The sequence below is a fragment of the Salmo trutta genome, chromosome 14 (genome assembly GCF_901001165.1).
Source record: "Salmo trutta chromosome 14, fSalTru1.1, whole genome shotgun sequence".
Lineage (NCBI taxonomy): Eukaryota > Metazoa > Chordata > Actinopteri > Salmoniformes > Salmonidae > Salmo > Salmo trutta.
Window position 1 is genome coordinate 31,348,563 of NC_042970.1, and position 21,551 is coordinate 31,370,113.

General features: G+C 43.0%; 1 protein-coding gene across 5 annotated transcripts in view; it reads left to right on the forward strand.

Annotated features, from left to right (window-relative positions):
• LOC115207805 (AMP deaminase 2-like) overlaps positions 1-21,551 on the forward strand; it is an 85,116-nt gene that overhangs the window by 26,281 nt on the left and 37,284 nt on the right. The window contains exon 1 of one of the 5 annotated variants that reach the window (XM_029775295.1): positions 13,070-13,583. The exons of the other annotated variants lie outside the window; for them this stretch is intronic. The gene's annotated coding sequence lies outside the window, so the exon portion shown is untranslated. Of the gene's footprint in view, positions 1-13,069; positions 13,584-21,551 lie in introns of those variants that run through there. 5 annotated transcript variants of the gene reach the window in all.

Below are 21,551 nucleotides of genomic sequence, written 5' to 3' on the forward strand. Positions count from 1 at the left end.
GTGGTTAACAAAGAAACAGGTACTCTGATATGCTTAATTTAGAGTTATGTCATTTTAGTTGTGATACAAATGTTGGCCTATATGTTTAAATTTTAATAAATTCTAAGACTGCATATGCGACTCTAATGATGATTTGAAAAAAGTACCATGAAAGGCATGAGCTCTGCTTAGTTTTTTGTGCAGGCTGTACACCGTTCATCAGTCTCTCATTCACAATTTGACAAGCACTTGATAATGGCTCAAATTTTCCAGCGGCGTCCCCTTTGTGTGTCTGTAATGCCCCCTAAAAAAATCCATACCTTTTGCGGCCAGTGGCCGTTGTGCCCTTGGGCTGAATATAATACTTTTAATTCCCTTCTCCCTGTGTGCTGCGTGCTCCGAAGCACCTCTCACTCACATGGCTCTCCGTCACGCGATCGGGACTTTCTCACAGGTTACAAGTGAAGACAGACACATCAGCCAACAAGATGAGTAGGACTAACGAACAGAAAAAGCACTAGCCTATGTCAATCTACTATCCCCCATTGTACAAATGTTGACCTATTCTGTGTGAGAAATAAATGTTCCAAACATAGCCTGGACAGTTGTGAGATAAGATAGATCCCAAATGAATACAACCACTAGCATAAAAAAACAAACTTTTTACACAATGAGGCTGACGCAACAGATCAGAACATTTAGCTTAAAATGTTGATAAACTGTGGAAAGCATGGCCAGCTGTAGAAAAATGCTTATTGAAATTGTCAATTATTGTGGATTTATCGGTGGTGACAGTGTTTCCTAGCCTCAGTGCAGTGGGCAGCTGGGAGGAGGTGCTCTGATTCTCCATGGACTTTACAGTGTCCCAGAACTTTTTGGAATTTGTGCTACAGGATGCAAATTTCTGTTTGAAAAAGCTAGCCTTTGCTTTCCTAACTGCCTGTGTATATTGGTTCCTAACTTTGTGCTTGGGCTCTCGTCGGAGAGAGAAGTTTTGTCCGGCTCAGTAAAGCCTTGACATAAATTGTCCGCAACAGTAAAATGGGCTACTTCTATGTGAAATAATGAGGAGGCGGAACACACCTCAATTCAAACTGTTAGAAAATACAACTTGTTTGAAAATAATTTGAATATTGACAAGTTGAAACATAGCCTATAGATAATCAGCAGGCAACGTGTCTTGGTTTAAGGGCAGCGCGGGTTACCTGTCCTGTTGTGTAACAATCACAGTTTGGAACAGTCACTTTGTCATCACGCGCATAAAAAAACTCACGCTGGGGCGACTGTTAGAGATAATTGGAACTCACACGTGAAAAGGTTAATTGCTGTGATAGGAAAAAAACAGGATGGATCAACAACATTGTAGTTACTCCACAATACTAACCTAATTGATAGAGTGAAAATGAAGAAAGCCTGTAGAATAAAAATATATGAATGAAATAGCCTATTCCAAACAGACTCTGTAACACGTTTCAGGTAAGACCTAGATGCAGACTGTCGAATTAACAACAGTTTATTAATCCAACAGGGGCAAGCAAAAGACAGGTTAAGGGCAGGCAGGGGTCAGTAATCCAGAAAGGTAGGGCAAAGATACAAGACGGCAGGCAGGCTCAGGTTCAGGGCAGGCAGAAAAGGTCAAAACGGGGAAAACTAGAAAGCAGGAACAATCAAAGAGACAGGAACAGAGGGAAAACCGCTAGTAGGCTTGACGAAATAAAACTAACTGGCAACAGACAAACAGAGAACACTGTTATAAATATAATGGGGAAGATGGGCGACACCTGGAGGGGGGTGGAGACAATCACAAAGACAGGGGAAACCGATCAGGGTGGACACTGGGACAGCTGTGGGACAATAGGTCCAAAATTTATACAACCAGTAGGCCTAGCCTACATATATATTTTTGGAAAGCAATGAGTTTGATGCAACAGATCAGAACGTTTAGCTTAAAATGTTGATAAACTATTATTTCTTCACATTAGAAGTGCATCAATGCGCACAAGGCAGTGTTCCCAAATGTTTGTTACATAATGCAATTAGCGGGAAAACACTGTTGTCGAAAGGGCACTGCACATGTGAGCGGTTTGATGTGAAAGAGATGTAAATATCCATTAGAAATTTAGAAAGAGATCTAATAGGCTACTTTAAAGCAAGGTAAGACATGCCTCATATGTATTAAAACGTATTAAAACGTTCAGGTTTCAAATAATTAAGTATATACACTGCTCAAAAAAATAAAGGGAACACTTAAACAACACATTGTAACTCCAAGTCAATCACACTTCTGTGAAATCAAACTGTCCACTTAGGAAGCAACACTGATTGACAATACATTTCACATGCTGTTGTGCAAATGGAATAGACAACAGGTGGAAATTATAGGCAATTAGCAAGACACCCCCAATAAAGGAGTGGTTCTGCAGGTGGGGACCACAGACCACTTCTCAGTTCCTATGCTTCCTGGCTGATGTTTTGGTCACTTTTGAATGCTGGCGGTGCGTTCACTCTAGTGGTAGCATGAGACGGAGTCTACAACCCACACAAGTGGCTCAGGTAGTGCAGCTCATCCAGGATGGCACATCAATGCGAGCTGTGGCAAGAAGGTTTGCTGTGTCTGTCAGCGTAGTGTCCAGAGCATGGAGGCGCTACCAGGAGACAGGCCAGGACATCAGGAGAGGTGGAGGAGGCCGTAGGAGGGCAACAACCCAGCAGCAGGACCGCTACCTCCGCCTTTGTGCAAGGAGGAGCAGGAGAAGCACTGCCAGAGCCCTGCATAATGACCTCCAGCAGGCCACAAATGTGCATGTGTCTGCTTAAACGGTCAGAAACAGACTCCATGAGGGTGGTATGAGGGCCCGACGTCCACAGGTGGGGGTTGTGCTTACAGCCCAACACCGTGCAGGACGTTTGGCATTTGCCAGAGATCACCAAGATTGGCAAATTCGCCACTGGCGCCCTGTGCTCTTCACAGATGAAAGCAGGTTCACACTGAGCACATGTGACAGACGTGACAGAGTCTGGAGACGCGGTGGAGAACGTTCTGCTGCCTGCAACATCCTCCAGCATGACCGGTTTGGCGGTGGGTCAGTCATGGTGTGGGGTGGCATTTCTTTGGGGGGCCGCACAGCCCTCCATGTGCTCGCCAGAGGTAGTCTGACTGCCATTAGGTACCGAGATGAGATCCTCAGACCGCTTGTGAGACCATATGCTGGTGCGGTTGGCCCTGGGTTCCTCCTAATGCAAGACAATGCTAGACCTCATGTGGCTGGAGTGTGTCAGCAGTTCCTGCAAGAGGAAGGCATTGATGCTATGGACTGGCCCGCCCGTTCCCCAGACCTGAATCCAATTGAGCACATCTGGGATATCATGTCTCGCTCCATCCACCAACACCACTTTGCACCACAGACTGTCCAGGAGTTGGCGGATGCTTTAGTCCAGGTCTGGGAGGAGACCCCTCAGGAGACCATCCTCCACCTCATCAGGAGCATGCTCAGGCGTTGTAGGGAGGTCATACAGGCACGTGGAGGCCACACACACTACTGAGCCTCATTTTGACTTGTTTTAAGGACATTACATCAAAGTTGGATCAGCCTGTAGTGAGGTTTTCCACTTTAATTTTGAGTGTGACTTCAAATCCAGACCTCCATGGGTTGATAAATTGGATTTCCATTGATTCTTTTTGTGTGATTTTGTTGTCAGCACATTCAACTATGTAAAGAAAAATGTATTTAATAAGATTATTTCTTTCATTCAGATCTAGGATGTGTTGTTTAAGTGTTCCCTTTATTTTTTTTTGCAGTATATTTCAAAAATGCATACTGTCTCCAGCTCAATTCAAAGTGGTTGCCATTTGATGCCACGTTCAAAAAATCTTGGAACTCGAAAATCTCCAACTTCCAACTCAGTGCTTACAAGACAACTTGGGGAAAAACTAGTTCCGACTGGGAAAAATCGGTTTGAACGGTCACACAACTTTGGAATTCCAACTCGGACCTCTTTCTAGAGCTCCGACCTGAAGATCACTGACATCATGATTTGAGCTCATATTTTTCTGAGTTCCCAGTTGTCTTGTAAGCACCGCAAGATGTTGCAGCAGCTCTTGCGCTGTCCGACAGATTTTCTACTCGAAGGCTCTATATCATAATGAATATACTGTACACAGGTGCCATTTTTGATTCCACTAAATTATGCAAAATTATCTTATAGACCGATAAGCATGACCAGTCAAATGTATTTACATCCACTGGTATTTATAAATAAATAAAATAAAACGCAAATTAATTACTTAAAAATCATACAATGTGATTTTCTGGATTTTTGTTTTAGATTCCGTCTCTCACAGTTGAAGTGTAACTATGATAAAAATTACAGACCTCTACATGCTTTGTAAGTAGGAAAACCTGCAAAATCGGCAGTGTATCAAATACTTGTTCTCCCCACTGTATATCAGCTTGAAAGTATATGGCAAGGCTTGAAAATGGCTGTCTAGCAATGATCAACAACCAACTTGACAGATCTTGAAGAATTGTACATATTATACAATCCATGTGTGCAAAACTCTTAGACTTACCCAGAAAGACTCTCAGCTGTAATCACTGCCAATGGTGATTCTAACATGTATTGACTCAGGCGGTTGATACTTATCTAATCAAGACATATTAGTGTTTTATTTTTTATGAATTTTGTACAAAATGTTCTTCCACTTGGACATTAGAGTATTTTGTGTAGATTGTTGACAAAAAATGACAATTAAATCCATTTTAAATGACACTTTGTAACACAACAAAATGTAGAAAAAAATCAAGGGGTGTGAATACTTTCGGAAAGCAATGTATGTACACTACATTGATCAAAAGTATGTGGACACCTGCTAGTCGAACATCTAATTTCAAAGTCATGGGCATGAATATGGAGTTGGTGTGTCTCCCCCCCTTTGCTGCTCTAACAGCCTCCACTCTTCTAGGAAGGCTTTCCACTAGATGTTAGAACATTGCTGCAGGGACTTGCTTCCATTCAGCCACAAGAGTCTTAGTGAGGTCAGGCACTAATGTTGGGCGATTAGACCTGACTCGCAGTCAGCGTTCCAATTCATCCCAAAGGTGTTCAATGAGGTTGAGGTCAGGGCTCTGCAGACCAGTCAAGTTCTTCCACATCGATCCCGACAAACCATTTTCCTCGCTTTGTGCACGAGGGAATTGTCATGCTGAAACAGCGAAGGGCCTTTCCCAAACTATTGCCACAAAGTTGGGAGGACAGAATAGTCTAAAATGTAATTGTATGCTGTAGCATTTAGATTTCCCAAACTGGAATTAAGGGGCCTAGCCCAAACGATGAAAAACAGATCCAGACCATTAATTCCACCACCAAAATGTACTCTTGGCACTACGCATTTGGGTAGGTAGCGTTCTTTTGGTATCCGCCAAACCCAGATTTGTCCATCGGCCTGCCAGATGGTGAAGCGCGATTTATCATTCCAGAGAATGTGTTTCCACTGCTCCATAGTCCAATGGCGGCGAGCTTTACACCACTCCAGCCGACGCTTTGCATTGCGCATTGTGATCTTAGGCTTGTGTGCGGCTGCTCGGCCATGGAAACCCATTTCATGAAGCTCCCAATGAACAGTTCCTGTGTTGACGTTGCTTCCAGAGGTAGTTTGGAGTGTTGCAACCGAGGACAGAAAAAATTTTTGCGCTACGCACTTCAGCATTCGGCGATCCCGTTCTGTGAGCTTGTGTGGCCTACCACTACGCGACTGAGCCATTGTTGCTCCTAGAAGTTTCCACTTCACACTAACAGCACTTACAGTTGACCAGGGCAGCTCTAGCAGGGCAGAAATTTGACGAACGGACTTGTTTGAAAGGTGGCATACTATGACGGTGCCACGTCAGATGTATCTGTGACTTGAACTCTATGAAGCATTTGTGACATTTGGACTTATGTATCAAAATTTGAAATGGTGTTTTTTACATTGGATAGATGTAGAGACTTAGATCTACAAAATGGTATATCATACACTGCATTTTTTGAGGAACAATGGGAAAGTAAATTCTGATTTGGAAGTTGATAAACTTGTAAACTCACTTTTTGAGAAAATAGCCTTTGAATGTTTTGCTATCTAGTGAAGAGCTCCTCTTTGTCTACACCCATTCAGCATCGTTCACTACCTCTTAAGCTTTAGCCCCACCCATCTCGTTTTGCTCTCGGAGTGTTCAAAACACACACTTGACGCTCTGACCGATGATTTGTTTACCTCTGTATAACATGAAAACAGCCTTACCAGCTCTGCTGGCAACAATTTCATTGCGCTTTTTTGCCGATGTATACTGACACCGGCCATATTCAACGGGTGTTGTACACTAGCTTAAGACATGTAGCTAGCTAGCTAGATAAACAATTAACCTAGCTAGGTAAACAACGTGTAAGATCACACACGCCAGCTAACGTTAGCTAGTTAAACAACAATGAACATAGTGCCAAATCATGTCATTACTACCCTGCATGAATCTGCTGGGAGCTAACCAGCCAGGTTTAATGTTAGCTAGCTATCATTAGGCTCTAACTAGCAAAGCAAACGGCTCTGGGATACGAATAATAACGTCATACACGTAACGTTATCCAAGGAGCTAACGATACACTTTAGCTCGAAGTGAAACCACTTTCTGTCAAAATTAGAAATGTGTAATATCTGAAAATGTAGCTAGCTGGACTATCTTACCTGTATACGTCATCATGCTTGATGGACGCGTCTCCCTGTCACAGATGCCATGTCACGGTTGCCCTTAGTTTGAAGATGTAATCCAGAGACAGGTGTTTTCTTCATCTCTTTAGCTATCATACTCTAATTCCACTGATTTCAAAACTTGATCCTCCAGAAAGTGGAGAGTAACACTTATGAGGCTCCACTACACGATACATAAGAAAAAGCTGCATTCGACAGGATTACCAACACAGACTGACCAGCTCAAATAGACAGAAGCCTTCTATATGGCAGACCAATCCAAACTCCTCTCACGGCATGTCCAGCCCATCCATTATCTCAGCCAATCATGTCTAGTGGAAACGTTACTGTCTTTTTCTGTGGCTAAACCAACTAGGCTTGTAATTTAACAATTTGTGTTGTATTTAGAGACAGTATACACGTTTGTTATTAAGGCACATGAAAGTTGACATGTTCCAGAAGTCATTTCTGCCAAAAAACTCATTTTGATGCAAAACATTTTTTATGTACAAATGCCTCTCCTGTGAAGTAGTGACGCACGACATATGCCTAGTTTCCTGAAATGAGTCACAAATATAATCACATGACTAGCATGTGGGGCGGCAGGTAGCCTAGTGGTTAGAGCGTTGGGCCAGTAACCAAAAGGTTGCTGGATCAAATACCTGAGCTGACAAGGTAAAAAAAAATCTGTTGTTCTTCCCCTGAACAAGGCAGTTAACTCTACAGGATTGGTAGGTCCCCCACGGGACGGTTGAGCTAACATAGGCTAATGCGATTAGCATGAGGTTGTAAGTAACAGAACATTTCCTAGGACATAGACATATCTGATATTGGCAGAAAGCTTCAATTCTTGTTAATCTAACTGCACTGTCAAATTTACATTAGCTATTATAGTAAAATAATATAATGTTATTGTTTGAGGAGAGTGCACAGTTATGAACTTGACAAGTTATTAATAAACCAGTTAGGCACATTTGGGCAGTCTTGATACAAAATGTTGAACATAAATGCAATGGTTCATTGGATCAGTCCAAAACTTTGCACATACACTGCTGCCATCTAGACCTGCCTAAAATAAATAATGGATTTATTGTGATGTTGTATATTCAATTAATTTTTTAGACTTTTTTAAAACGTAAATGTTTCAAATGCGCACATCAGCGGCTTGTATGTGTGGAGGCCTGGAGATGCTAAACGTGTTTATGTAAATTGCGGTCAATTACTGTGAGACTGACAATCTTTTGCATGACAATAACTGGCTGTCAAAATGTCATGATCGCCACAGCCTACTCACGACTTGCTTTAATTTAAGGTTTGAACATAGAAGCATTGGGAGTAACATAAGACCATAGTAGCCTATACCGTTTGATTTATATTATTTAACTAGGCAAATCAGTTAAGAACAAATTCTTATTTACAATGATGGCCTACCCCGGCCAAACCCGGACGACGCTGGGCCAACTGTGCGCCGCCCTATGGGACTCCCAATCACGGCCGGATGTGATGCAACCTGGATCGATCCAGGTACTGCAGTGATGCCTCTTGCACTGAAATGCAGTGTCATAGACCACTCCTGCCACTCGGGAGCCCACAGTTGGATGCTACTGTTAAATGTTTTGAAATCCTGTCTTCTAAAAAGCTGAAGGCTCTTGACAGGCACACCTTGGCAAGGAGTCATTTCAATATTTCATGTGTAGAACAGAAGTGAAGAGTTTCTATCAGGCAAGGCCTCCGTCGTTTCTCTGTTGTGCAAGCCCCCATCCCCCCTGTCCATACTGATTGGCTCATCAATAAGTGAACAAGACCCAGAGCAGGAGGTTTTCTCCTCTGTGTCTCACTCTTCCTTTCTTTCATTTCACTCAATCTCTTTCCATTTTTCTTCATGATATTTCCTTTGCTATCCTCCTCACTGTTATTTTTGCTTTTTCTCTCTTTGTAGTCTGTTCCTTGTCTCTCCCTCTCTCTTTTGAGTTATTACTCTCAGAAATGTAACATTATGTAGGCCTAATGTCAACAGTGACACTAAAACTAACAACTAACATGCCCTGTGTATACTATCTTCATGAAATCCAGCCACTAAAGGCCTGCCCTATCACTCAACCATCATGAAGCTACTCTCTTTGAGCATGTTTATTTTCAGTGAGATGGGATGCTTTGCTTGCTAGTGCTTACTCTCTTTTTGGGAATTTAGCCTAAACGTAAATACTTTGTTTCCTTCTGCTATGGCGCATTTTCTGCACCAATAATTAACGAGGATTTATGGAGATGTGGTTTTGTTGGCCCAGCTCTATTGCATCACAAGCTCCCCCCCCAACCACACATCGAGAGGGGCGTATTTTATCCCCGTATCCTGTGGGCTCCCAATGTCACGTGCCAAGGATGTGTGTCATAGGAAAGTCTGGAAGACCAGTACAGTGTGTGTGTGTGTGTGTGTGTGTGTGTGTGTGTGTGTGTGTGTGTGTGTGTGTGTGTGTGTTCAAATGTGTCTGAAAGTTTGAGGAAAGGCATATCTAGGTCAGCTTTCTTTTTCAGTTAACATCTGGTGCATTCTGGAGTAGGGATTTCAGTGGAGGGTTGTGAAGGGGTTGGGTGAAGTATCATGTTTTAGTTTAGAAAAAGGACAATTTCTAGTACTGTCAACTTTGTCAGATCTTCACACAGATGACAATCATCAAGCCCTCAATGTCCTATCTCGTAGTGTGTCATAGCTCATGAAAAAAAATCTCTGACAATGTTTTTCTCTTGTATCAAGAGAAATTCAATAAAATTGAGTAATCGATTGACTTAGCAACCAGTGTGAAACCAATCTCCCAGTAATCAGATTTATATTGCGTTACATAACACAAGCCAGATTTGGGTCACCCTACCTGTGTTACCCCCAGAAGAACTGAAAAAACAGTACCTTGTAATGCTATGATTTCACTTGGAAAGGCCAGTCACTGCCTTTTAGGGATGTCGTTTTACGAGGACATGATTCAGTGCTTCAGTGTGTGTCAGTGTGACATAGACCTGGAGGAAACAGTGAGTGGTTGGGTTCTGGCAGGACAGAACATGACTCAAGCCAGTTATTGTAGGTTAGCTCAACTCTTGTGCAATTACGTGTATTTATACTTGCAGGTTTTTCACAAAATACAGGAACTGCCCGGAACCCCAGACCCTAGTCTAGACGTGTTGTGTGTCTGGTCTGTGCCTGTGTCTATCTGCTTAGGTCTATATGCTTATCTGTGGGGATTGTGTGTGTGTAGGGCAGGGGTGTCAAACTCATTCCCTGGAGGGCATAGCGTCTGCAGGTTTTTGTTTTTTCTATTCAGTTAAGCCCTAGACAACCAGGTGTGGGGAGTTCCTTACTAATTATTGACCTTAATTCATCAATCAAGTGCAAGGGAGGAGCAAAAACCTGCAGACACTCGGCCCTCCGTGGAATGAGCTTCACACACATGCATTAGGGGGCCCACCCACGGTGCTAAGAATGACAGGAATCACATTTAGATTATGGTAATGCATCTTAACAGAACATGCAACCCATGTAATGAAGCAGCCAATAAAACGTAATTTTCAAACATTTGCCAAAATGCAATTCGCGGGAAAACACAGTTCTGAACAGCGCACCTGGGAAAACACCATTCAGAACAGCGCACCTGATAGTGGTTCCATATGTGGCAGAGATGAAAATCTCTGGTAGAAATTTAGAAAGAAGGGAATCTAAAGATGCAACAACTAGGATGGGTTTCAAAATGGATGTTTTCAGAATGGATACTGCCTCCTGCTCACATTGTAAAGTGGTGGGTGACACACTGATAGCATGTTGCCTGCACTTGAATAGGGAATAGGAAGTGCGCTTCAAAAAGAAATAGCAGCTCTTTTCAATCGTGCACCAAAACAGTTTTTAACATGCGATTGCATTTAGAATTCTAACGCAATGAATGGGCTTATAAAAGCATGTTTTACTCCAGCAGCAACCAGCTGAGGAGCTGCAGGAGAAATCCTGATCAAAATAGTCTCTGTATGCTGTGCGCGTGTGATAGTTGTGTTGGATAGATAAGATACATGATGTCTAATGAAAATACACACAGGCCATTTTAATTCCACTAAATTCAGCAAATTAACCTATAGACCGATAAGCATGACGGTCAGATATATTTACATCGACTGGTATTTCCATCAATGAATAAAAAGCATTCTTTTGCGATCAGATTTCGGCCTGCTACAGTTTTATTTATCGACCAAAAGCCGTTAAATAGAAACCCTGGTGTGTGTGTGACCTTGTGTCTTCCTTCTCTGCTATGTCATTTTCACTCCCGTCACTTAGTCCTTAGCTTCTCATTCTAACAAGATTCACTACATGCTTCTACTCTTAGCCTTGCCTAAAGACAGGTCAAAGAATAAAGAATAGAATAGAAAGACTCCTACAGAGTTCCAGCAGTGTTCTAGGGAGGGATGACCCAGCCTGAAACAGGCTTCCCTTTAACAGCAGTCATGTGAGGAAGGAAGCAAGAAATACCCTCTTCCCCCTGCCTTCCTGCCTGCTGGCCTGCCTGGCTCCTTACACGCTGCATTAGAGCAGAGGACTGTCTGCTGTCATGGAAGACAGGTTACATACTGTATGGTACTAATTCATAAATGCTAATATAGTGTACTCAGTTCTATCCCATCATATATACAGTAGCCCACTGTGTAGAGTAAGCTACAGTACCAGTCAAAGGTTTGGACACCTACTCATTCAAGGGTTTTTCTTTATTTCTACTATTTTCGACATTGTAGAATAATAGTGACGACATCAAAACTATGAAATAACACATATGGAATCATGTAGTAACCAAAAATATGTTAAACAAATCAATATATATATATATATATTAGATTTTAGATTCTTCAAAGTAGCCACCCTTTGCCTTGATGACAGCTTTGCACACTCTTTGCATTCTCTCAGCCAGCTTCATGAGGAATGCTTTTCCAACCATCTTGAAGGAGTTCCCACATATGCTGAGCACTTGTTGGCTGCTTTTCCTTCACCCTGCGGTCCAAATCATCCCAAACCATCTCATTTGGGTTGAAGTCAGGTGATTGTAGAGGCCAGGTCATCTGATGCATCACTCTCCTTGCTCAAATAGCCCTTACACACCCTGGAGTTGGGTTTTGGGTCATAGTCCTGATTAAAATAAATGATTGTCCCACTAAACGCAAACCAGATGGGATGGCGTATCGCTGCAGAATGCTTTAGTAGCCATGCTTGTTAAGTGTGCCTTGAATTCTAAATACATCATCAACAGTGTCACCAGCAAAGCACTCCCACACCATCACACCTCCTCCTCCTCCATGCTTCACGGTGGGAACCACATATGCAGAGATAATCTGTTCACTTACTCTACATCTCAGAAAGACACGGCGGACTCATCTGACATTTGGACTCATCAGACCAAAGGCTAGATTTCCACTGGTCTGATGTCCATTGCTCTTGTTTCATGGCCCAAGCAAGACTCTTCATCTTATTGGTGTCCTTTAGTAGTGGTTTCTTTTCAGAAATTCGACCATGAAGTCCTGATTCATGCAGTCCCCTCTGAACGGTTGATGTTGAGATGTGTCTGTTACTTGAACTCTGTGAGGCATTTATTCGGGATGCAATCTGAGGTGCAGTTAACTCTAATGAACTTATCCTCTGCAGCAGAGGTAACTCTGGTTCTTCCTTTCCTGTGGTGGTCCTCGTGAGAGCCAGTTTCATCATAGTACTTGATGGTTTTTGCAACTGCACTTGAAGAAACTTTCAAAGTTCTTCAAATGTTCCATATTGACTGACCTTCATGTCTTAAATTAATGATGCTCTGTCATTTGTCTTTGCTTATTTGAGCTGTTCTTGCCATAATATGGACTTTTACCAAATAGGGCTATCTTCTGTATACCGCCCCTACCTTGTCACAGCACATCTGATTGGCTCAAACGCATTCAGAAGGAAAAAAAGCTGTCATCAAGACAAAGGGTAGCTACTTTGAAGAATCTCAAATACAAAACATATTTTGATTTGTTTAGTGATTCCATGTGTGCTATTTCATAGTGTTGATATCTTTACTTTTGTTCTGCAATGTAGAAAATAGTAAAAAATAAAGAAAACCCTTGAATGAGTAGCTGTGTCCGAACTTTTGACTGGTACTGTATATAGAAATTCTAAAAGATGTTCACTGTTCACATTTGCAGAATCTTAAATATAAGCTATGTGCACATTCAGGCACTATAGGCTACTTTCTATTTCTGCAGACCAAATACTCATGAATGTAAAGAACACAAAGAAACAAACTACTTTCATATAATTTAGGCTAAATATGAACACACAGCATGCGGTAATGCTGTGATGAGGATGGGGAGGGAGATGAAAACTGAAGAGGAGGAGAGAGGGAGTGGTGAGAGAAACCCATCCTTCTCCATTTTACAGCACAATGAAGTGGTGCAGCCCGCCTCCCACCCCTTTACGCCAAGTGGTACGATCCAGACCAATGTCGGAGGTATTTAAATCCTGGAGCCTGAAGCTTGTGCTGTTCGTGTACAGAAAACCGGCCTAATCCAGGAAGCAGCACAGACATAGAGACATAGAGACAGAGAGGAGGGGGGAAGCAGAGGGAAAACATACTCAGTGCAAAACATAACCGAGTGGGAAAAAGAGACCGTGATAAGAGGATCAGAGAGCGAGAGAAGACACAGTGAATCCTGCTGCTGCTGCTGCATATGTGAGGGTGAGAGCACTCTGTCGCTGTCTCTCTCTGTCATCACTCTCTCTCCACGTCTTCTTTTCCGGCGGGGGAGGGAGCAGCAGCCGTCCTGTCCCGGGCCTGGTGGCATGTCCCAGCTTCCCACAGGAGCTCACGCATGCCCACCGCACCTCCACCACGACCGTGAGGTACTGTAACCGCAACCACACCAAGAGAGATGAGTCTTGTGTTTATGTTTCCTCAGAGTGATGATGTCGCCAGCTATCTTATCCTTAGTGGATAACATGGCCATGTTGTTAGTGTGCTAGTTGTGTGGTGGAGTCAGTTTCTATATTGTACCTTGCTCCACTACTTCTGAGACAGGAGCGGGATGTACACACATACACATTGAAAATACAACACACATGGAGGCACCATCAGTCGATAGAGCAGGAAACTGCTGGGCCGGTCTGTCGCTAGTATTGCCAGTCTCACAGTCTCTCGGCTGGGGTGACCCTGTGTGTGACTCCACAGGGATGAATGTGTTTTGTTGAGGGGGTAGATCTCCTAAGAGAGAATTTTGCCAGTGTATGATGACAGCTGATATTCGTGACGTGAATAAAGTTGCAATGACCTTTCAAAAGTCCTCCATTCAGCACAGTTTAAAACGTTCACTTTTACAGGCAGTTCAAACTGTCAGTGTGTGTGATGTCACAGCCTATGGCTAGCGATGTAGCCCCAAACTTGAATAGCAAGAAATGTAAATGACAAAATATTTGATGTTTGTTTACCACAATCCTCCTGGTTATGATTGTCTACCTAGCATGGGTTTGAATCCAGCCCATTGGTCTTTCAGCACACTTTTCTACCTTTTGTCTCTATACCTCTCTCTATCCTATTCAATGAAGAAAAAATAGGTAAAGAGAGGACATGTTGGTGGCATGTGCAGAAACGTGAGAGGTCCAATGGTGGCTAACTCAGGCATTCATCACTGGTCCTTTTTACCTGAACAGCCTTCAGGGTCTTTCCTAACGCTGTAGAAAATAGTCCATACTGTAGCAGGAAGGCTTGAGGAATTCAGGCTCTATTTGGTGACTTTGGTGCGAATCAGATTGCCGTGTTTTGTTTTCCAGCTGAGACAATATACACTATATATACAAAAGTATGTGGACATCCCTTCAAATTTGTGGATTTGGTTATTTCAGCCACACCCGTTGCTGACAGGTGTATAAAATTGAGCACACAGCCAAGCAATATCCATAGACAAACATTGGCAGTAGAATGGCCTTACGGAAGAGCTCAGTGACTTTCAATGTGGCAGCGAAATAACAGCGCAATGTCAAATACAGGTAGCCTAGTCAAATAATTAACATCCAATCACATTAACCGTTACTCTCTCGCGGGAATTCCACTAACAATCCGTATGTAGCCAAATGTAGCTGCTGCTCATTCCGTTTGCTCGAAAATGGATAAATGGTTAAAAAAAAAGTAAGGCTCGCGTCCATAGAGACACATACCAGCTCTACTGGTAGTACTGCTACTACCAGCAGTACTACACCTGCACCTGTTGACGACACAAGTTGTTCTGCTTCCACGAGCACATCCAATGCTAGCATCAGTAATTATACATTTGTTGTTGGCCCAGCTAGCATGGACACTGACAGTTGTGAATCTGATGCAGCCGAAGAGCTACTGCCCCCTTACCCGTGAAGCCACCGAACAACAGACAGGGACTTTGGACCATCAAAGAGGTGCAAATATGATGAGAACTACATTGATTTAGGGTTCACTTATATTGGGAGTTGTGCCTTTCCTCAGCCACAGTGTGTTACATCTGCAAAAGTACTATCTCACAACTCGATGAAACCTTCACTCTTGCACAAACATTTAGAAACTAAACATGCCAATTTGAAAAATAAGCCACAGGAGTTTTTTGAGCGAGAATTAAGATGACTTTCGAGTAGTAAGACATGTATAAAAGCAACAGATACCATTAATAAAAAGGGGCTAGAAGTCTTATATGGTGAGCTACCGAGTGGCTAGGACAGGCAAGCTCCATACTATTGTGGAGGACTTAATTCTTCCTGCTGCCACAGATATGGCTGGCGCAATGCTGGGGGAAAAGGCCCAAAAAACTATACAGACAATTTCTCCATCAAACAACACTGTTTCACGACGCATCATTGACATTAGAGGTCAAACGATTATGATTTTTCAACGCCGATACCGATTATTGGAGGATCAAAAAAGCCGGTGCCGATTAATCGGCCGATTATTTTTTTTATTTTTTTATAATGACAATTACAACAATACTGAATGAACACTTATTTTAACTTAATATAATACATCAATAAAATCAATTTAGCCTCAAATAAATAATGAAACATGTTCAATTTGGTTTAAATAATGCAAAATAAAGTGTTGGAGAAGAAAGTAAAAGTGCAATATGTGCCATGTAAGAAAGCTAATGTTTAAGTGCCTTGCTCAGAACATGGGAACATATGAAAGCTAGTGGTTCTTTTTAACATGAGTCTTCAATATTCCCAGGTAAGAAGTTTTAGGTTGTAGTTATTATAGGAATTATAGGACTATTTCTCTCTATACGATTTGTATTTCATATACCTTTGACAATTGGATGTTCTTATAAGCACTTTAGTATTGCCAGTGTAACAGTATAGCTTCCGTCCCTCTCCTCGCTCCTACCTGGGCTCAAACCAGGAACACATCGACAACAGCCACCCTCGAAGCAGCGTTACCCATGCAGAGGCAGGGAAACAACTACTCCAAGTCTCAGAGCGAGTGACGTTTGAAACGCTATTAGCGTGCACCCGGCTAACTAGCTAGCAAGTTCACATCGGTTACACCAGCCTAATCTTGGGAGTTGACAGGCTTGAAGGGGTGGGTATAATTTATGGAACGTTCCAACAGGAATCTGTTCCAAAAAACGTAAAGTAAAAGGTTGCCAACCAACAACGCATACAAAGTAGCAACGCATACAAACCTAGCTAACTAGCTGCCGAATAGGCATCAACTCACCACGTAGCTTATTCTTAATGTTTGTCCATAGGCAAACAGACATATGAGGACAGACATTTTTCGGAATAAACGTGATGAGTGAAAAACGCAATGAAATAGACCACTCCCTACCCGGTATCTTATTCTGCCGCTATACAACTTTGTATGCGTTGTTTTTTGGAAACCTTGTTATTTATGAAGTTTTTGGAATAGATTCCTGTTGGAACGTTCCACAAATTATACCCACCCAGGTTGAAGTCATAAACAGCGCAATGCTTGAAGAACAGCGAAGGGCTGTTTGAATGAATGCTTACGAGCCTGCTACTGCCTATCACCGCTCAGTCAGACTGCTCTATCAAATCATAGACTTAATTATAATATAATAAATACACAGAAATACGAGCCTTAGGTCATTAATATGGTCGAATCCGGAAACTATCATCTCGAAAACAAACGTTTTTTTCTTTCAGTGACATACGGAACCGTTCCGTATTTTATCTAACGGGTGGCTAAGTCTAAATATTCCTGTTAGGCATTGATGTTTATGGTTAGGTACATTGGTGCAACGACAGTACTTTTTTCGCAAATGTGCTTGTTATATCAACACCCGTTTGTCGAAGTAGGCTGTGATTCAATGAAAATTAACAGGCACCGCATCGATTATATGCAACGCAGGACACGTTAGATAAACTAGTAATATCATCAACCATGTGTAGTTAACTAGTGATTATGTTAAGATTGATCGTTTTTTATAAGTCTAATGCTAGCTAGCCACTTACCATTGCTTCTTGCTGCCCTCGCGTAACAGGTAGTCAGCCTGTTAATCCTTGTGGAGTGCAATGTAAGGCAGGTGGTTAGAGCGTTGGACTGGTAACCGAAGGTTGCAAAAACAAATCCCCTCTGAACAAGGCAGTTAACCCCGTTTCTAGGCCGTCATTGTAAATAAGAATGTGTTCTTAATCTGACTTGCCTAGTTAAATAAAAAACGGCAAATCGGTGGCCAAAAATGACGATTGTTATGAAAACTTGAAATCGGCCCTAATTAATCGGCCATTCCGATTAATCGGTCGACCTCTAATTGACATCAATCAAATTTATTTATAAATCCCTTTTTATGTCAGCCGATGTCACGAAGTGCTTTACAGAAACCCAGCCTAAAACCCCAAACAGCAAGCAATGCAGATGTAGAAGCATGGTGGCCAGGATAAACTCCCTAGAAAGGCAGGAACCTTGGAAAAAACCTAGAGAGGAACCAAGCTCTGAGGGGTGGCCAGTCCTCTTCTGGCAGGGTCAAATAATAATAATCACAGTGGTTGTAGAGGGTGCAACCACTACAGGAGTAAATGTCAGTTGGCTTTTCATAGCCGATCATTCAGAGTTAGAGACAGCAGGTGCGGTAGAGAGAGAGAGTTGAAAACAGCAGGTCCGGGCCAAGGTAGCACATCCGGTGAACAGGTCAGGGTTCCATAGCCGCAGGCAGAACAGTTGAAACTGGAGCAGCAGCATGACCAGGTGGACTGGGGACAGCAAGGAGTCATCAGGCCAGGTAGTCCTGAGGCATAGTCCTAGGGCTCAGGTCCTCCAAGAGAAGAGAAAGAGAGAGAGAGAGATTTAGATGGAGCATACTTAAATTCACACAGGACACCGGATAAGACAGGAGAAATACTCCAGATATAACAGACTGACCCTAGCCCCCGACACATAAACTATTGCAGCATAATTACTGGAGGCTGAGACAGGAGGGGTCGGGAGACACTGTGGCCCTGTCCAACTATTTCCCCAGACAGGGCCAACCAGGCAGGATATAACCCCAACCACTTTGCCAAAGCACAGCCCCCACACCACTAGAGGGATATCTTCAACCACCAACGTACTACCCTGAGACAAGGCCGAGCATAGCCCACAAACATTTCCCCCACGGCACGAACCCGAGGGGGGCGCCAACCCGGACAGGAAGATTATGTCAGAGACTCAACTAGACGACGACCGATTATGATTTTTCAACGCCGATTATTGGAGGACCAAAAAAGGCCGATAATGATTAATCGGACGATTTTTATATATATATTTGTAATAATGACAATTACAACAATACTGAATGAACACTTTTCTTTTACCTTAATATAATATATAAATAAAATCAATTTAGTCTCAAATAAATAATGAAACATATTCAATTTGGTTTAAATAATGCAAAAACACAGTGTTGGAGAAGAAAGTAAAAGTGCAATATGTGCCATGTAAAAAAGCTTACGTTTATGTTCCTTGCTCAGAACATGAGAACATATGAAAGCTGGTGGTTCCTTTTAACATGAGTCTTCAATATTCCCAGTTAAGAAGTTTTAGGTTGTAGTTATTATAGGGATTATAGGACTATTTCTCTCTATACTATTTGTATTTCATATACCTTTGACTATTGGATGTTCTTATTGGCACTATAGTATTGCCAGCCTAGTCTCGGGAGTCGATAGGCTTGAAGTCATAAACAGCGCTGTGCTTCAAGCATTGCGAAAGAGCTGCTGGCAAACGCAGGAAAGTGCTGTTTGAATGAATGCTTACGAGCCTGCTGCTGTCTACCACCGCTCAGTCAGACTGCTCTATCAAATCATAGACTTAATTATAATACAACTGCTCAAAAAAAATAAAGGGAACACTTAAACAACACAATGTAACTCCAAGTCAATCACACTTCTGTGAAATCAAACTGTCCACTTAGGAAGCAACACTGATTGACAATAAATGTCACATGCTGTTGTGCAAATGGAATAGACAACAGGTGGAAATTATAGGCAATTAGCAAGACACCCCTAATAAAGGAGTGGTTCTGCAGGTGGGGACCACAGACCACTTCTCAGTTCCTATGCTTCCTGGCTGAGGTTTTGGTCACTTTTGAATGCTGGCGGTGCTTTCACTCTAGTGGTAGCATGAGACGGAGTCTACAACCCACACAAGTGGCTCAGGTAGTGCAGCTCATCCAGGATGGCACATCAATGCGAGCTGTGGCAAGAAGGTTTACTGTGTCTGTCAGCGTAGTGTCCAGAGCATGGAGGCGCTACCAGGAGACAGGCCAGTACATCAGGAGACGTGGAGGAGGCCGTAGGAGGGCAACAACCCAGCAGCAGGACCGCTACCTCCGCCTTTGTGCAAGGAGGAGCAGGAGAAGCACTGCCAGAGCCCTGCAAAATGACCTCCAGCAGGCCACAAATGTGCATGTGTCTGCTCAAACGGTCAGAAACAGACTCCATGAGGGTGGTATGAGGGCCCGACGTCCACAGGTGGGGGTTGTGCTTACAGCCCAACACCGTTCAGGACGTTTGGCATTTGCCAGAGAACACCAAGATTGGCAAATTCGCCACTGGCGCCCTATGCTCTTCACAGATGAAAGCAGGTTCACACTGAGCACGTGACAGACGTGACAGAGTCTGTCACGTGACAGACGTGACAGAGTCTGTCACGTGACAGACGTGACAGACGTTCTGCTGCCTGCAACATCCTCCAGCATGACCAGTTTGGCGGTGGGTCAGCCGCACAGCCCTCCATGTGCTCGCCAGAGGTAGCTTGACTGCCATTAGGTACCGAGATGAGATCCTCAGACCCCTTGTGAGACCATATGCTGGTGCGGTTGGCCCTGGGTTCCTCCTAATGCAAGACAATGCTAGACCTCATGTGGCTGGAGTGTGTCTGAAGTTCCTGCAAGAGGAAGGCATTGATGCTATGGACTGGCCCGCCCGTTCCCCAGACCTGAATCCAATTGAGCACATCTGGGACATCATGTCTCGCTCCATCCACCAACGCCACGTTGCACCACAGACTGTCCAGGAGTTGGCGGATGCTTTAGTCCAGGTCTGGGAGGAGATCCCTCAGGAGACCATCCGCCACCTCATCAGGAGCATGCCCAGGCGTTGTAGGGATGTCATACAGGCACGTGGAGGCCACACACACTACTGAGCCTCATTTTGACTTGTTTTAAGGACATTACATCAAAGTTGGATCAGCCTGTAGTGTGGTTTTCCACTTTAATTTTGAGTGTGACTCCAAATCCAGACCTCCATGGGTTGATAAATTGGATTTCCATTGATTATTTTTGTGTGATTTTGTTGTCAGCACATTCAACTATGTAAAGAAAAAAGTATTTAATAAGATTATTTATTTCATTCAGATCTAGGATTTGTTGTTTAAGTGTTCCCTTTATTTTGAGCAGTATATAATAACACACAGAAATACGAGCCTTAGGTCATTAATATGGTCAAATCCGGAAACTATCATTTCGAAAAGAAAACGTTTATTCTTTCAGTGAAATACTGAACCATTCCATATTTTATCGAACGGGTGGCATCCATAAGTCTAAATATTGCTGTTACATTGCACTACCATCAATGTTATGTCATAATTAATTAATTGTGGTCTTTGTTAGGAAGAAATGGTCTTCACACAGTTCACAACGAGCCAGGCGGCCCAAACTGCTGAATATACCCTGACTCTGCTTGCTCAGAACGCTAGAGAAGTGACACAATTTCCCTAGTTAGCCTGCTAACATGAATTTCTTTTAACTAAATATGCATGTTTAAAAATAAATACTTGTGTATTGATTTTAAAGAAAGGCATTGATGTTTATGTTTAGGTACATTGGTGCAACGACAGTGCTTTTTTTGCGAATGGGCTTGTTAATGTGCTTCTTCTTGAGCCACTCCTTTGTTGCCTTGGCCGTGTGTTTTGGGTCATTGTCATGCTGGAATACCCATCCACGACCCATTTTCAATGCCCTGGCTGAGGGAAGGAGGTTCTCACCCAAGATTTGACAGTACATGGCCCCGTCCATCGTCCCTTTGATGCGATGAAGTTGTCCTGTCCCCTTAGCAGAAAAACACCCCCAAAGCATAATGTTTCCATCTCCATGTTTGACGGTGGGGATGGTGTTCTTGGGGTCCTAGGCAGTATTCCTCCTCCTCCAAACATGGTGAGTTGAGTTGATGCCAAAGAGCTCCATTTTGGTCTCATCTGACCACAACACTTTCACCCAGTTGTCCTCTGAATCATTCAGATGTTCATTGGCAAACTTCAGATTGGCATGTATATGTGTTTTCTTGAGCAGGGGGACTTTGCGGTTCTCAGTCCTTCACGGCGTAGTGTGTTACCAATCGTTTTCTTGGTGACTATGGACC